Source organism: Mauremys mutica, chromosome 3 (assembly GCF_020497125.1).
Source record: "Mauremys mutica isolate MM-2020 ecotype Southern chromosome 3, ASM2049712v1, whole genome shotgun sequence".
Classification (NCBI taxonomy): domain Eukaryota; kingdom Metazoa; phylum Chordata; order Testudines; family Geoemydidae; genus Mauremys; species Mauremys mutica.
In genome coordinates this window covers 24,149,713-24,168,970 of record NC_059074.1, presented here as the reverse complement: position 1 = coordinate 24,168,970, position 19,258 = coordinate 24,149,713, and positions in this window count along the sequence as shown.

Below are 19,258 nucleotides of genomic sequence, written 5' to 3'. Positions count from 1 at the left end.
AGAATAATGAGTTAAAGGAAGTAATAGAAGCAGGCGCCACTGATGTGTTTAAGGAAACAAACAATGTTTTGCACTTATTTAGCTTGGGTTTCAAAGTACTTAAACATTTAATGTAAGCCTCGCAACCTTCCTACCAATGAACACAAATCCATAAAACAGGCCAAACCACTGGCAGATGGTAGCAGAACTTGTGGAATGAAAAGTTTTCAGCAGAAAAAAGGTTAAATCTACACAAAAGAGGAATCTTCTGCTCTCCTGACCCTGATAAGTTTGCTGAGACTCACTTGTGAGAAAAATGAACAGGTCCAAATGGTGGTGGATGCCTAGCTGGGTTAAAGTGCAGTTGTTATTAGAAAGTTGACTAAGATTGACAGGGCCTTTGTTGTTTCTTATCAGTGATTCCATTTGAAATTGCTTCAGTTAACAAGACAAAAATGATTTTTTCTAACTTCTAGCTTTTCAAACTCCACCAGGGAGTTGATCATCAAACTGTCTTCTTTCTGCCACTTACCTCATTCTCAGTAACAAGATATTCTATTCAGAACCACGCTGGCAATGTTGTTGGTGATGCATTTGAAGGAATAAGGTCCAGTTCATACTTCTGTAAACAAATTAGTTCCGATATTCCTGCACTAGGTAAAAAACAGATCTGGCTGGCAAACATTCCTCACCCCCTTGGAAAATGTCTGTTTTTTGATGAAAAATTGGAAACCAAAATATTGTGACTGAAAACAGAAATCTTTTGAATCTGACATGTCACTTCAATGCTTCATAGCAGCTGCTGTTCATTATAGGCTGGGCTCCCTGGTTGAACTGTATCTCCCATGATGCACCATGGTCTCCCTTCTTGGTGAGAGGGAAGCAGTGCATCATGGGAGGTGATGGTCAGATGGGGAGCCCAGCCCCTAGAAGAGAACTGGGACATGCACCAAGTGAACTAAAACTGACAAAGCACTGCAGCAGCAACTTTTCTTAATCAAAATATTTGGGGTTTTAGTCAAAATATTTCAGTTTTGGGGCATGCAGGTTTTTTGGATGGCAGCATCTGAAGTGTGGTGGGGAAGGGGGAATAGCATAGCCAGAACTGCCCCATCTCCACTCCCAGAACCTAGACACCAGTAGGTAGGAAAACCTCTCCACACACAAGAACAAGGCACTCAACATCTGCATGTGGACTGAGGGAAAAGGGAACTACTCCCTAGGGCAGGGCCATCATTTGGGAGTCAGACACTGCACCATTAGCCCCTGGCCATTAGAAATCATCTCTTTATCTGTATTTTGTTTGGAAGGTCATGAAGATAGGATGAACATAAGCCCCATGAGTTCAGTTCCACAGCCACTTTTCAGAGTAAATCTTCATTTTCAAGCTACACTATGATCAGCTTTAATGTAAGCAGCACTTACTTTTCTGCTGGTTCACTTTTCGCAAGGAGCATAAACAGCAGCAAGTTGCTCATTTTAGAATGTGACAGCTGGTTATACCTAGACAGGTCCTTCTCTCTGTACAGGAGTGCCTGTCATTGCTTAGATGGAAAGGCCGAAGTTACAGAAACCCTCCCACGTCCATCTGCTCTTCTGTATTCCCATCCACACTGGGTTAAGTTTTGCACAGTCCAGCTCCTAGAGGCACTATTCCCATGCACCTCCCCATCCCCCACACAGGCCACCCCTGCCTGCCTTTCGGGCAGAGTTCCTTGAGAGTTAAAGGGTTTGTAAAAATAGTTCTCTCTGTCTGCCCCACTTCTGATTCATGGTCCACTTAGGTAATGTCTCTTTCAGTTACATGGAACAACTGGGGCCCCCACTGACCCCAGGGACATTACATCTTCATAAATAAGGGGAGTTATATACAGAAATAAATCAAGACAACATTTAAAACATATTACAGGGAAACAGTAAAATGCAAGGAGACAAAAAAGCATAATCAAAACTCAAGAATTCAGGCCAAATTCTTCATAAAAATAGCTCTTCCAAAGACAGTCTCCAACACACACTGGATTTCTCTACAGCATCTTGGCTGACTGATTTTACACAGGCTGGGGAGTAACATTTTCCTTCCCTTGCCACTGACTGACAAACACGGCTAAGACTAAGCAGATATAGCTCAACTCACTTTGATCGATTGGGCTACTCTTCAGGGAAACAATGCATTTCCGCAAATGCTACTGTACATCAAAGTTTCATGGTCAAGAAAACAGTCAGTTTTGAGGGGGGTTTTTAAACAAGCACATTGCTCCATAGTCAGTTCAGCACCTGCCAGTGTAACATACACACGCAAGCAATTACAAAACAGACATCTGCTCAGGATGTTGCTCATTGGATCGATATCTTTTCTTCGAGATGTATCTGCAAGTCTTTTTAAAGCTTCCACATGCTAGTGCTGTTCCATCTGCAAATCTGGGACTAGTCAATGGTTTGTCTGTACAGCTCCCTTATGCTGACATGGATTTGGGGGGGGATTAGACTAGATTCCACACTCGGGGCAGGTGGGCTCATCAGCCTTGGTAGCCAGCTCAGCGAGGAGAAGGAAAATTCTAATTTCAAACCAAAGGTGTCGGGTTTGTACAGCTGACCTGTAAAGCTTGTCCTACAGCTAAGTTCATGTGAACAGATGTCAATATCAAGTGTATCCCAGAAGGCTAGGATGTTCCCTGCAAGTGATGTACAACAGCCCTTACTGACAGTTATAACTGGGCAAGAGCCGCTAAAGTTAAAGAGCGTAATGCAGGTTGCTCCAACTGAAGACAAAAAGTTGAGGGAGGCTAGGCTACATTGATGTGGACATATATGGAAGACAACCAGAATGGAGACCAAGGACTTGGTACATGGACCAGATATCAGTGGACCTCAGAGAGACCAATCTGCATAACAGCCTGGAGTATGATCGTGAGTTCTGGAAGTAGGCTATAAATGTCGCCAACACTGAATAAGGAAGTGGCAAGCAAGAGAACAACAATAACTGTAGATTCTGCACTCAACTGTTCTAGCGGGAAAATTCATCTCCTAGGCAGAAGGGTCAAAATAGATTTTATGTTTTAGGATTAGGGCTAAGTGGGACACAAGTCCTGCAGTGGTCCTTTGCACAGGGAGTGAGTTTTACCCATAGAGACTGGAAATCCAAAATTGGTCAGTAAACAATGAATGAGCTGTATAGACCATGTCAAAGTACCATAGTTGGCCATAGTTTCAGGGATACCAAACTAATGTTTTTGCATAAACCAAGCCCTCATAAGTAACAGGGTCTCATCTAAATTACACCAGTCAGAGAAACATGCCACGGAACTGATGCCAAACCACAGCATTTAGTATTCATTATGAATCTCAAATATAGGCTGACCTAACTCCCATTAAAGTCAATGGTAGCTTCTAGGGATTGGCCCAAGATGCAATGAAAAAAATTAAAACATACAACAGTTGCCAACAACTGGTAGAGATCCAAGTCAAACCCCACCTCTATTGTCCCTGTTATGTTCACGGCATGCACACAGAGAAGTTAAAGTATTTTATGTTTTTATCTTTCCAGAATGTTGGAATATAATGCTACTTCTCAGAAGTCAGAAACTGAACCATCCAAGAACCCAAAATATGAGAGACACAAAACAGCTGCTCCCTAAAACAGAGAGAGGCACCACTCACCCTAGGCTTTCTGCAGACTGACTACTGAGGACATTTCACATGCTTCCCTGCAGAGCCTCCTGTCCTGCAAGCAAGACCAGGAAACCTCTTAGAATTTCAAAAGTTACAGCTTGTAACAGTACAACACAACACTATCCTCACCCACTTTTGTGTCCATTCCCCTGTGAAGAAAAAATCCATTTTGAATAAATGTGAGCTGTACATTATCCTAAAAATCAACAAGCTTGACCTGTGCTGACCATGAAGAGATGGGCATTCTAGAGCCAACGACTCTCTGCACTAAGGACCCTTCCACTCAGCCCAGTAGCTCAGCCTTGCACAGGTATTTTATTTTAAAACTGAGGTACCGACATACAAAATGAGTATGGCCTTCAAGCTCTTGGCAAGTTGCTGATACAGCCCCTACTGTAGAAAGACATGAGCACCCAGGCTGCTCTTTCATGTTGGTTGCCCATGCTATATTTTTAGCCTGTGTGGATGTTTAATGACCCATGAGATAGCCTGATCTCTAAGCCATTGCCATTAAGCTGTGGTGGCTGTGGTTTGTGGCTTCGCTGCACTGACGCTAAAAGGAGGGATGGCTGACACTCTTGCTGGAGTGATGTAGACTTCTTCCAAACCTCAGACTTTGAAACAAGACATTGGCAAGCCCATTTAGAAAAATGATTTCATGCGTGTACAAATTAAGCCAAAGAACACAATACTTGTCCCTTTGGTGTTTATTTTAAAATAAATTATTCCATGTTCCCTTTTCTTTCAGAACATTAAACATGATGCTGCGCATGATTGTGCTCAGAAGGCTACAGACAGCTGTACTGACAAAAAGTCAGAGGCATAATACTGACACATTATGCACCATGGCACATACTCAAGAATGGATTCCTCTGTCTCTTCAATACTAAATACTATGAAGCTTAATGCTTCTCCCTGGGAAACAAAGATCATCAATTGCTAGCTGATTTATAGTATTGTTGAGTTTCTCTTAATGTACACAATTTTCCTACAGTTCTGTTGTATTTCTGCTCTATTCACTGTATGGTTATTTACAATAACATGTCAGCTCTGGGTAGAAAGAGGTATGTCACTCAAGTAGCTTCTTCTAGGAAGCATGACATGATTTAAAAATCTGCTTGTACAACCCAGATGATGTGCACAGTAGTTTAACATTTTCTTGTGAACATTAATAACTTCATCTCCGTTGCCATCAGGCTGTTATTGGTTCTGAATGCTGAAGAAGCTGTTTTCACCCTCAGATTAAGATCTAGATATTAGCAACACTCTTGCCCAAGTACAGGTAGTTCTCAGAATATCCTTTCCAGTTATAAGAAGAACATACATGGGCCTTGGAAAAAGAATTTCTTTTATCTGACCTGAACTTGCACACAGACTGTGGAAGGAATTTTAAACAAGGCTTTATTTTTTTGTCATATGGACCGCATTTCTCACAATCAAAAGGGGATCAAAAAAAGACAAACCACCCAGAAAAACAAAGCCACCCAGCCAGTTTCACAGCAATTTGACCATGAGACAGTTCCACTTTTGGAAAAACGTATTCCAGAGCTTGTCAGCCACGCCCCGAAGCTGCCAAGTATGCCCATATGGGACCAGGGCTGTTGGTTCTACCAAAAGAGAAAATGAATGGAAAAAATAAAAAGATAAAGAATACCAGGAAATGGAGCAGCAAGGAGTATCATTAGGCCAATCCTGAAGTTATTGCAAGTGCCAATTTCTGATGAAATGACTGTGATCTTTATAAAGTCCAAGCTGTGTAAGGAATTGCTTAGTACACATGCCTGGGTGGAAATTTACCAGCCCAATGGGTAACATGCAAGCTCAATTTTAATAAAGCATTGCTGTTTAAATATGAACACCAAAGTTGCCAGACAGTCGCAGACATACAGCATTGGAAACAGAATGCCTGACCTTCAGCTTCAATTAAAACAATCGCTACTTGGCAAGATACCATGAAGGAGCAATTCTAATAGAAGGATTTGAAGGATTTCTAATAGAAGGATTTGCTAAGCACCTGAACAAGTCTGATAGACATTCCATCTCTAATAGAGGTCAGCGACACAAATAGGCAACCAAGCAAATCACATGGTCTCCCTAGTTAAAGCAGAGTTGCACTTGGTTCAAGGACAGAGTGTCAGGAGTTCACAGAAATTCAGTCCAGCAGCTAGTCCATGACCATGGCTGTAGATGTGACCAGGGCCGGATTAATGCAGGGACTTTAGGGGCTGCAGGCCAGAGCCTCAGGCTAAGGGGGGCCTTGCAGACTGGATGCAGCCCACTGCTTCTTTTCATCCAGCCCACGTCAAGTCTCCGCGCTCACTGATGTGCCCCTGCGGCTCCTAGGCAAGGGGCGTTCAGCAAATCTCTGTGTGCACCATGCAGAGCGGCCTGGCCCCTCTGCCTCGGGGCCGGGCATGCCAGCCATCTCAGGGAGCAGAGCCGCATGGATCCAGGGCCGGCAGGGATCCTGCCTTAGCCCTGCTGTGCCGCTGACCAGGAGCTGCCTGAGGTAAGCGCTTTCCAGCAGGAGCCTGCACCCCACGCCCCTCCTGCACCCCAACCCCCTATCCCAGCCCAGAGCTCCCTCCTGCACCCAAACTCCCACCCAGAGCCCACACCCCAAACCTCCTGCTGCACCCCAACCCCCTGCGCATGGAACTGGAAGCATTTCTGAGAATGCCACCACAGAGGTCCTGGATTTCAGTCTCTTTCCTAGCAGCCCAAATTTCGCCTCCAGGACGTCTCTCCTACCCTTCCCTATGTCATTGGTACCTACATGTACCATGACCACCGGCTCCTCCCCAGCATGACACAAGTCTATCCAGATGCCTTGAGAGATCCGCAACCTTCGCACCAGGCAGGCAAGTCACCATACGCTTCTCCCGGTCATCACAAACCCAGCTATCTATATTTCTAATGATCAAATCTCCCATTACTAACACCTGCCTTTTCCTAGTGACTGGAGTTCCCTCCCCCAGAGAGGTAACCTCAGTGCGAGAGGATACCCTAACACCATCTGGAAGGAGGGTCCCAACGAGGGGAAGGTTTCCCTCCGCTCCCGTTGACTGCTCTACGTCTCTGAGCCTTTCATCCTCCTCAACAGCGCAGGGGCTGTCTGACCGGAGGGGGACAAAACTACAGTGTCCCGGAAAGCCTCATCAACATACCTCTCTGCCTCCCTTAGCTCCTCCAGTTCTGCCACCCTGGCCTCTAAAGACCGTACATGGTCTCTGAGGGCCAGGAACTCCTTGCACCAAAAGCACACATACGCCACCCACCCACAGGGCGGGTAATCATACATGCTGCACTGAGTGCAATAAACAGGATAGCCCCCACTCTGCTGCTGGGCTTCTGCCTGCATTGTCTCCTACAGCTACCTAGGTTAATGATAGGGTTTTTGTTTAAATCAAGAAGTTTTGATTATAGTTTAAAGGTTTTAAAGAATGGCAAGTGTCCCTCACCCCCTTCCCACTCCCCTTCCAAACTCCCTCTCAAAAATCCCTGTTCGCAAAGCTCCCTGGTCAACAATAGGTTTGGCCATTTTACAAACCGAGTATTTTTGTTAAACAGTAACAATCCATAACAGGCAAAAGAAAACCACACAATCTGAGTTACACTGACAAAAAGGAGATAAAGTAAAACCTACTAGAAAGTAAGTGTGTGTGCGCACGCACACACACACAAGATTCCTTGAAAATTCTTAGGTAATCTCTCAATGTCACTCATATCCTGCATTTTATTTGGTGTTCAACTCACTATGAACCATTTACAATATGAACCTATATTTTTCATCTGGTAAAACTACTGAAAAAATGGATCTGGGGACAGTAACTTAATTACTTCTTCCAGCAAAGGAAATATGTTTGCATACGGGTGCATACACTATATACCCATATCTCAGTTTGGGCCTAAGCCAACTCCTAAGAATTCAATGGGAGTCTTTCCAATGACTTCAATGGGCTTTAGATCAGGACCTCATTTTCCTTGTAAATGTAAGCAGAGTCAGGATGAGCTCTACCCTGACATCTGGTGGTAGATTATGGGGAGTGCGGAAAGAAGTTTCAAGTATTCGCATTAGCATTTCAGTTATTTGCATTGGCACTCCCACCCCACTTAGCATACCGCAAAGCAGCATGGGATGGTTATTTTCACAGCTATGGGAGCCCCAATTTTGTTGTTATTGGGGCAGGAGCAATAAAATGTTGTCATCCCGATTAAGTAAATGAGGAACTACAAAACTGTCTTATGATAGAGGGTTTCATTGTCAACTAAATAGCACTTGCTAGACAAGGGACATGGGTTCCAAAACCCAATCAAGGGAGAGAGGCTGGGGACAGATATCTGTACTGGGTGGTGCAAGCTTCTTGTGTGAGCCAGAAGCACCAGTTCCACCTGTGCGTCTCTCCACTGTGGAATGTCAGAGTTAATTTTTGATTCCCTTAAGAATCTAGATACAGGTTACTGAGCTGAACTCACTGGCACTGGGGCTCCCCTACTATGAGCTGGAATCAGTAAGAGCTGAAATCACTGAAGAGCTGAACTTGCTGAGCTGAGAGCACTGAGTACTGTGCTAACGAGTGGGGGAGCCTGAAGCAATACCGTGGAGCAGAGCAGCTGGCAGAGCGGAGTGGAGCAGTTTGTGCAGCCACTGGGTGAGTGGAGCCAAGCAGCTCGCGAGGACGGCTGGAGTGGCTCACAGGACAGCTGGTGGACCAGAGCAGCTGGTAGAGCGGAGCAGCCCACAGAGCAAGCGGAGCTGAGCTGTTTGCGGGGACGACTAGTGGAAGCAGAACCCCACGAAGAGGCAGGGCAGTTGGCCCCGAAACCACGTAAGGTGCCCCTTTCTACCCAGGCTGGGGAGGGGGACCTCTGCAGAGAGACTCTTGAACTCTGGGGCTGCACTGACCCGGGACAGAGACTTTTGGATTGTGGGACTTTTGGGACTGTGAGTGATTTGGGGGGTTGCTGGACTCAAGGGCCTAGAGAGAAGGACACAGCCCAATTTGCTGGAGTGGGTCTTTGCTCACGGTTTGACCTATGAACTCTAGCTGAGGTATTTTCCCAATTTAATGCTTGTTGTTTATCATGTATTAAACCTTTTCTGCTACACCAAGACTCTGTGCTTGCGAGAGGGGAAGTATTGCCTCCTCGAGGCGCCCAGGGATGTGTGTAAGATTTTCCCAGGTCACTGGGTGGGGGCTCGAGCTGGTTTTGCATTATGTTGTGGGGAAGGGACCCCTATGTATTGAACCCGGCCCTTGCTGCTATCGTTTCGGCCCGGCAGAAGGGTTACATAAATATAACACAAATATAACCGAACACGATAGGCACAAAATACCAGAAGAGACCAGAGAGGGATCTGGTCTCTTTGTGCATGTCATAAAGATACAGCTAAGAGTAATACAAAATCCCTCCTGAGCAGCTGTACTGAATCCTTATCTGTAAGGGGTTAAGAAGCTCAAATAACCTAGTTGGCACCTGACCAAAAGGACCAATAAGGAAAGAAGATACTTTCAAATCTGGGGAGGAGGAAGGTTTTGTTTGCGCTCTCTTTGTTTGTTCCCTCTCTGGATGAGGACACAGAAACCAGGCAGGAAAAACCATCTCCTGAAAACATACCTGAAATGAGCATCTAAGATTGCAAAAATTGTAGGTAAGGGCAAGGAAATGCGTTAGATTGTCTTGTTTCAGTCTGTGAATTTTCCCTATGCTAAGAGGGAGTTTTATTCCTGTTTTTTGTAACTTGGAAGCTGAGCCTAGAGGGGAATCCTCTGCATTTTAAATCTTTTTTTACCCTGTAAAGTTACCTTCCATCCTAACCTTTGCAGGTGTGATTCTTTTTCTTTAAATAAAGTTCTTCCCTTAAGAACCTGATTGATTTTCAGTGTCATAGAGACAAAGGGTCTGGTCGGTACTCACATTATTCTCAAGCCTCCCCAGAAAAGGGGGTGAGAAAGCTAGGGGGAATATTTTGGGGAACAAGGGACTCCAAGTGACCCTTTTCCTGAATTTTTGTCTAAATCACTTGGTGGTGGCAGCAATACCCTCCAAGAACAAGGAAAGAATTTGTGCCTTGGGGAAGTTTTTAAACCTAAGCTGGTAGAAATAAGCTTAGGGGGTCTTTCATGCAGGTCCCCACATCTGTACCCCAGAGTTCAGAGTGGGGAGGGAACCCTGACATTGCATTTTTACCTTTAATATCTAAGGCAGTTTAGGTGCATGTATCAAGTGAAAAACTGACACCAGAACTATATAAGCAGCAATATAGGAAGTACATTAGAGTGTCTAATGGTTAGGACTTCTAGGTACTTATCGTACATTTGCCAGTCTCTTGCTGTATGGCTTTGGACAAATCATGTCACTCAGTTTTTCCCCTCTATATAGTGGGCATAGTGTAGTAATGGAACAACTCACTGGGATTTTGTAAGGATTAGTTTGTTTGTCGCAAGCTTTGTCATCCCCGAACAAAAGCCATAAGATAAACAATGGTGTTACATTTATTCTCACACAACAGCATGATTCCCTTTACTCCAAGCACTGGCCTTCCAGAGAGAAACAAATGTACAGCACTCAGTTTCTCTACTGCACTATCCACATCATCTTTAATTACAAAAATGCATATTGCAAATAAACTGATGTGGCCAAGTAAATCTGTATCTGATTTATGGGCAATTAAGGGAAATAGATCCTATAAAAATGTATACAAATGTGTAGTCTTGCACACAGGGTCAGACAGACAGTTTAACAAGGAAATAATTAACATAAGTGTCTCTCACGAGCTGCCAGGTAGATATTTTGATTTCCCAGATTTTCACTAAATTCAAAGCCGAAAGAGCTTATAGTTTTCCAAACATTCTTTAACTCTATCAAGTGTGTCAGTGCACTGCAGCCGATGACAATATATTTAATCAAGATTGCCAAAAAACTGTTTAATTTTAAATGATCCCTGTATTGCATTACTTTATATGAGTGGAGCCAAATTGTAGAGCACAATCAATTTTGTAGGGAAATGAATCTATTGCCAATGCTTTTAACCCATCCAGGAAACAAATTTCACAGTGTTTCTTTAAAATAAATTTTAAAAACCCACAAACAACAATAAAACCCCTATTCTAACCCTCTGGTCGGAGGCCCTTAAATCAGTGTTGCTTTTCCCAGCCTCACCATTCAGGCTCAAGCAGATTGAAGACTTACAAGGAATGTCTGTGTTGCCAAGAGCTATTTCCAGTGGACTTTGATCAAGTGATGCTGTAATCCCTGATGGGAAGCATACTTCATTTATAAGGTATTCTTTGGTGTCATTCCCAAGGAGTATGCAGACATACGTGTTTTGTGAGCAGAAGAGCGCGAGTGCTCTCTCTCTCCCCCCCTCTCTCAACAGGACAACACTACCATGCTCAACTGAAGTGCACAAGGTTGGCTAGATATGTGTGCTTTCAACATTACTCATTTATATGATCTGAACATGCTTGTATGGTCTAATCAGATAGACAGAAGGCCAAGTCTCAGTCCTAGGATTTCTTCAGACATTCCCCTCAATCCAAGAGTGATGATTAACACATCATAAAAGTCTTACTCTCTGCCTTTTCCAGGGATGAGCGCAACAATAAGTCATTCTGGAAAACATTGGAATTCACATTAGATTGTGAATTCACTGATCATTGAGATGCCGGTTATCACAGGAAAAAATTATTTCTGAGTTTTATGACATGATTAAGGCCAATTACCTCCTTTTCAACAGAGAAGCATTTGAAGAGTATAAGGGCTGTAGAATTATTTCATCCTGTTGGGAGAGGATGTAAGTCATCAAAGTTCACATTTCCAAAGAGAGATTTAAAAAAAATATCAATTAGGTTCAAGTTCAGTTTGCATCCCGATACTTCTGCCTCTTAAAAACTCATTCACTTTTTCCTGCTGTGCAACTTACAGTAATATAGCTGGCTCTTTTGAAACCTCATCAACTTCACCCTAATTTAGTGATCACTGAGGTCTAACATACTTTCCTGATCAGCTTAATAAATTCCACTAAGATCAGGCTAAGCTTTCAGAGTAATGGGAGTGCATATGAAGAACCAGGTGCACAGATGGGAAACCATCACAGAATGCTCTTTTTGAAAGCAAGATGTCCTGGCCTCACACCTTGAACCTCTCCTGTTCTGCATTTGTACAATTTTCTAAGTGTAATCAGTTTCTAAAAATACTGTATATAGCACTAAATCTTTATCATGCCCCTCTTTTTAAAAAAAATAATAATCTATATGTATAGATGACACACACATGCAGCACATTCTTGGTTTAGGTAGCAACATGCATTATAACATCAATGCAGAAAAACTTAATAGGATCCTATGTACATCTGTTTTCTAGAAACATTTTTTTAAGAAGAAAAAAAGGAAAGTGTGTTTCAGTTTCCCATTTCCTTAGTAAATGATTCTTACTGATTTGAAGGAAAATATTAAATGCACTGCTTCAAGGGTATTTTCAATTAATAGATATTTTCAATTAATTTTCTAGATTGAGCTGCCTGTCAAGATATGAATTGTTCCTTCAATCTACATTTACAAACTGATTCAAGAAGGTTAAAAAAAAAACACAGATGAAAGTTAAAGGATTTTGATGTAAATCAACAATAAGATTAGTGTTCCAATCCCCTTTTGACAGGCAGGCTGTGCCACAGCTGAACAGATTCATGTTTCAATTTCTCTTCTGTTTTGCTTTAATTTCCCCATCTCAGTATGAGTGGCAGGTCTTGTGGTTCTGTAAAAGGGCACTCTTAAGGAGATAATGAAATATTTCCAGATCTTAAGGTACCATATCTCCGCAACTTGCATTTAGAAAATGAGAAGCTAAGTTTTATACACTGAGAAAGTGTTAAATGTTGGAGACAGAGGATAAAGTTTGAGGAAGTTTCTTAAAAGTTGTTTATAAATGATAGAATAGAAATCTAAACAGAAATCAGCTTGGAGTACAGAATGTTATTGATTTTATTATGAATCCTTGTTTCATAACTAGCAAATTATTCTTTTCAGAGTTGTTCTATCATCCTGTTTAAAATGTTCTTGGCTTCCTTTTAGTAGCTGTGCTGAGTTTTTTCTAATTTTTGTATCAGAGTGTTATAGAGGGCTCTGTTGGATTTTGTTTTCAGCAGGCATGTTTCAGTTTTTTTAATATCTTTCTATACTTTAAAATCAATTCTCAAGGGGAAAAGACAACAATAATAATTCTGAAATAAATTATGTTAATTTGTAGTATTCTTGTTCGGGGGAAAAAATATTAATCTTGAAACATGTTGATCTACTGCACTAGGTTTCTTTCATAGTTTTGTTTTAGATATCAGTATATTCTTTAAAGCTGGTTGGAAAATTCAATAAAACGCATTTTTTTTTGTTTTTCTATCAGATTTTCTATTTGTTCCAATTTTTTTATAAATCATATTTCTATACACGTAACAAAAATCTGCATTAATGAGATAGGATTTATTCCAAGTTAGTCAATTTATATTTTTCTTAAAATATAACAAAATTATGTTGCAACCAGTTTTTCATGTACCATACCTGGAAAAACAATTTATTCCACTTAACAACATATTATCCTTTTTTTAAAATGGTCTAGATATTTTTTAAAGTATGCTGAAACTCCTGAATTTATATTTTGTAAATGTCTTACAATATCTTGAGCTGTGTAGTTCAATATAAATTAATGTATGTGTAAATACATGGTATCTGACTTCTCAGTGGGTAGAAATGATAATGTTATTTGCTGTGGGGCCACAAAATTATTATTACATGACTCTTCACTGGCAAAAAAATAAATCTCTCATTGAATGTAAATTCTTCTACATGGACAATTTGAATATTAAGGCTCTAATTCTACAGCTGACAGCACACGGGCTGACTGAAGCCTAAGATCCTGATCCTTCACTGAGCTCAGTGCAGGATGGGATTTAGGGGCCTGATCCTGTCCTCCTGGTACATGGGGAGCTTTGGGTGCAAAGCAATGTAGGAACAAGCCCTTTGGGAATTTGTATTATTTAATTAACAAACCTCTAAGATACTCCCGCAGGCTGCTTTTGCTTTTTTCATTAATTATTATTATTAAATTGTTGGAACTTCATTTGTGGAAAGGTTTCACAAAAGACATTCTTTTTTCTTTTAACCTCCTAGAAGATTTTAGGACCCTATTTTCCATCATTGCTTATGTATAACAGCCCCCACAAACTGTGTTATCCAGTCCAGCATGGCACTGAAGCATGTGCATAGGCTTATTCGACTACTCAGGTGCTTAAAATTAGGCACATGCTTAACTGGTATGCCAGATCAGGGCCTGAGAAGACAATTAAGTGCAGCACTGGCAGACCTCAGTAGTCGGCATTGAACCTGGGACCTCTAGAGCAGGGTTCAGCAACCTTTCAGAAGTGGTGTGCCGAGTCTTCATTTATTCACTCTGATTTAAGGTTTCGCGTGCCAGCAATACATTTTAACATTTTTAGAAGGTCTCTTTCTATAACTCTATAATATATAACTAAACTATTGTTGTATGTAAAGTAAATAAGGTTTTTAAAAAGTTTAAGAAGCTTCATTTAAAATTAAATTAAACTGCAGAGCCCCCAAGACCAGTGGCCAGGACCTGGGCAGTGTTGGTGCCATTGAAAATCAGTTCGCGTGCCGCCTTCGGCGCACGTGCCATAGGTTGCCTACCCCTTCTCTAGAGCATAGTGCACAAGCCACTACTGCATGAGCTAAAGGCCAACTGGCTCTTAGCTAAGGCTGCAGAGCAGGCTCATTAATCTCTACATGGTCTCGGTGCCACTAGAGGGGACAGAGCACCACGCTCAGGAGGTGTGTGGGTTGCATAAGTAAAAAGCAAAATCAAGCAAGCCACAATAACCATTTGCCCAACAGCAAAGGGGAGACATTTCAAGAAACTTAGGGCCAAATTTGGAGGCGCATGTAGGGAAATCCAATACTAGAGAGAGTTTAGAAGAGAACCAATGCCTTGCCTACAGGGGGGGATAGCCTCAATGCAGCTGCACCAAATGCTGCATCGAGCCTGATCCGCTACTGCAGAGAAGGGCACAATGGTCAGTGCCGACTGAGCTGATCTTAATTCTTGCTTCAGGTGAGGGCAAACCCTCATTCAGTTAGCGTAAACCCCGGCTTCCCTCAGCTACCAGGCCTTGCTGGCTCAAGGCTACTTCTGAGCCCCAAGGCTTCAGCTGGGGAAGGTTATGCCTTCTTCCATGGTAGGTCAGTTCTAGCAACTTGGACTGACCCTCCTTGGCTCTACACACCCCCACTTACAAAGGAGCCTGATTGGTCTTGTCCACACTAGCATTTTTCTTCAAGTCTCTCCCTGTTGCACTACCAGCAGTGCAGCTCAATGGGTCAAAGAAATAGTGGGAGCGCTGATACCAGGGCTGGCTCTAGGCACCAGTGTTGCAAGCATGTGCTTGAAGCGGCACTTTTTAAGAGGCAGCACTCCGTCCTTTTTTTTTTTTTTTTTTTTGCGCTTGGGGCAGCAAAAAACCTGGAGCCAGCCCTGACTGATGCAAATAGATGGCTAATGGCCATTCGTTTGAGCTCCAGTGCTATCTACCGTCTCTAAACCATGTTAGTGGTTAAAATGCCAGTAGCCAACAGCACTGCAATTATTATTTGTATGACAGCAGCACTAGAGGCGCCAAGCGAGAACGGATTTCCATTGTACTGTGCCTACACATCATAAGAGACAGTCCCTTCTGAAAGGAGCTTACAGTGTAAATAGGAAAGAAAAAAGGTAGGAAAGAAAACTGAGGCAGAGAAGAAGTAACTTACCCGCAGTCACTAGCGGAATTAGGAATGGTACCCAGGCTTCCTGACACTGGGACGGTGCCCAAACCACTGGACCACATTCCCTTTCACTGGTGGAACCCAGGGCGGGAAGTGCTATTGTAAACACAGGCGCTGGATGTAAGGAAGTCAAAGCTACTGTAGGTGTCTAACACCCCCTTATACACCACCTCTGAACAGGACAGTCAAGCTTTTTAACAAGGCACAGCATGGAATGTTAAACAGACATCAGAGAAATTGTGCCTGTGTTTGTACAGCACTGAGGACAATGGGGTCCTGGTCTATGACTGAGGTCCAGTCTCTGCACCAGTCCAGTATCCCTGGGGCCAGTCCCCCTACTCCAATCACGCTTTCATTATTTATTCACATTGGAACAACTTCAACAGGAGAGACTGAGGGAGCCCACATCCAAATGTCTTATAGCCCAGCCGTCAGAGCGCTCTCCTGAGAGGTGGAAGAAGACCCCTATTCAAATCCCTTCTCCCCCTCAGGCAGAGGGGGGAACTGAACGTGGGGCTCCCACATCCCACTGGGCTAAGAGTTATAAAGTGGGTACCTCCTCCTCTGGCTGGAGTTTGAATAGGACCCAATCCGGTAGATGTACTCAACCCACTGGTTGGACCCTGGTGCCGGGTGAGTTTAGGCAGCAGTTAAGGGGAGTTTTGTGGATCACAGTGTCTAACACAGGAGTTTTAGGCACCTAAGATTCTTCATGGCTCACACCCATAGTCCAATCATGGCTGTGCTGTTCAGTGGTCTGGTGAAAATTCATTCCAAGTAGTGAAGATTATAAAAGGGTTTGTTAAATGTGCAAGTGCACTGGGTTTTGTAACACAATCTGCTAATGGTCTGCAAATATTCTCTTGGTTCTGCACAGGGGCACATAGCTTAGGAAAGTTTGTAGGCACTGCTGTGTCTTTCCTACAGTCAGTGAAAGTGCTTGGGAAGAAGGGAGGACCTGCAACCAAGACAGAGGAGTGTTCTGCAGCCTAGATGAATCCACAACACAATCCCCTCTCCATCCAGCATCAGGAAAGCATTCTTTTTCAAGACAGTACTTCAGTGTGTGCACTTAAGTGCTCTGAAAAGGGACAGATTTAGGGACGTGCTTAGGTGCTTTCTTGATTTGGCCCTGGAAGGAAAACAGCTCGTGTATTATAATTCATAGCCATGAGGCAGCTGAGTTAAGGTTGCACAGACTTTTATTTTGTCATGACCTGACTTTTGATTTCTTCATTTTGCAACCTTAACATTCTTGTAACATAGGGGCTTTTTAAATGTGGAATATAGAATTAAACTGGATAAAACACTAGAGTGTACTGTAGGGGACAATGCTACTTTGTAAAGATAATGTAACTGTCTTCTTTCTCTCTAATTCCTATGGGCCAGATTCTCCAATGACTTTACATTCATCTGAGAGTAGAAATAGGCCCAATGATTCTAGGACATAAAACTGAAGGGCTCCATATTCTATTATAGGTGCTTAAATACCAGCCACCTAATAGAAACCTAGCACAGAGAGATAGTCCACACCCTAAGCTAGCTTGTCTCCATAGGGTATGTTGTACCCCTGCTCTTTTCCAGGCTTTGCAATACGACAAATAGAGCTCTGTTATTTGACTTTTCTGATGCCGGGAACAGAATACATTTGTCAGTCATTTGCAACGTACTCATATTTACAAATTTTCAGTGGGATGCGAGAGAGAAATGTCTGAAGACACACATTTAATTCCAGGGATACCACCACCTTTTCAGCAATTAAGCTTTTCCAACACCACCCCTGTCATACTAAAAGGAAAAAGGCCATCTAGGCAAGTGTGATCCCTGACCAGGATGCTTTTTAAGCAACAAAATATACATCTTTCTTTGGGGGCTTGTGTAGAAAAATAATTTTCCCCTTTATAAGCAGGTCCCAGACTCTTACATTAGGTCTGTGTTTTACGTGTAATCACGGCAGGGTATGGAGGGTAGTTTAGATGAGTCAGGGCTTGCAACGTAGCCCAAGATTCTCTACATCTTGGATCACGGTCACGTTGAAACAAAGGCAAGTGACAGGAGACTGTGCTCACAGAAAGCCGCAGATTGTTTGTCTTCACACTTAATCCACTTTGTCTTCCTTTCATGCAGCAACCTTACGACAGTGGAGTTTGTGTCTCTGCTCTTACATATTATTTTACTTCAGTTTTTCCTTGCAGGGTTTTTTTTCCCCCGTTTGTAATGAACATGTTAGTTATGAAAGGTGAGCACTTGAAAACAATGCAGATTGGAGCCTTCAGTTCAGCTTCCCAATAGCCGCTTCAGGAAACACAGTGATCTACACCTACGCTACATAAGGCTCCCTCTTTTACTGCCATCCAGCTAGAGAGGAGACACAGGTTGGTTGTGCAAGCACAGGACTGAGGGTTAGGAGATTTGGGTTCTGTTTCCCAGCTGTGCCACAGACTTGCTGTGTAGCCTTGGTTAAAGCACTACAGATTCACTAAGTCATCTATCCCACAGAGCCGAGCCTCAAGGTTCCAGGGCAGTTGCATCTGTGGCAAGTCCCTGCTAGCGTGACTCCACTGGAACCGTGGTACCACCAAGACACAGGCGATGCCACCCAGGACCTGAGCCAGCACCTAGACAAAAGACAGTAATGTAGCTGGCCCTGGCCTCCTGCAGAAGCACCCAAGTCTGAAAACGCTCGCCTTTGTTCTCTCTGGGCCTCCTGCCATGTAAAATGGTGACAGCGTGCTGTCAGGTTTGACCAACACTCTGTGTAACCCTTCTGCCAGGGTCTCCACAGCAACAAGGGCCAGGTTCAATATCTAGAGGTTCCTCTTAACAGTACAAGACTGCAGTCGGCTGCAGCTCTCCACCTAGAAACCTGGGAAAACTAACCACCACCTCTGGGTTCCTATAAGCGTATGTCTACACTACAAAAATAACCCACAATAGTAAACACTCTCATTCAGCTGGACCAAAGGCTCTGAAACCCATCAAGGGGGGTAGGTCTCAGAACCTGCACTCCAGCCCAGGTGGGAACATCTACACTGCTATTTTTAGCTCCGCAGCACAAGCCCTGCAAGTTTGAGTCAGTTGACCCAGGCTCTGAGGGTATGTCTACACTGCAACATAAACCTGTGCTTGAGCCCAGACTCAAGCCTAACCCCCGCTTGCATCTACAGTGCAATTGTGCTAACTCAGGGTTCAAACCCAGGATCCCAGGGCTCTGCAGGTCTGGAGGGTCTGCATTTCAGTTAAGCCCTATTGCTTTGCAGTATAAATGCAGCCTCACTTGATTGAGGTCCCATGAGTCAGCTGGAAATATCCCACAATTCCATCTGACAACTTTCTTAGTCCTCTCTATCCCAACAATCTGCAATCCGCTCTACCGAAAACAGAAGCCCCCCCCGCCCCCCCGCCCTTTATGAAAGGCAGCAGCTCAGATCAGCATTAACCCATTCTCTTGTGACCACTAATCTGCAAGCACACTATCAGAGAGCCTCCTGGGTTTGCAACGGAGAGTGAACCAGTCAAACCTTTTGCAAAGTGAGCTGCTTCCTGGTAACGTGCAGGCTGGGCAGTAAAGTTTTCCCACAGCGCACCATGGTCCTAGGGTGAAAATGGCCGCATTTCAGAGAGTGAGTGCTGGGAACTCTGGGACATGGCTACTTTGACTCAGGTCTGCACACTGTAATATGGACACTACTGCTCTAGGTTCAAGCATAGGTTAGAAAAGTCTTAACCTAGGGTTAAAATACAACATAGACACTCAAGCCTTCCATGACTTTTCAAAGATA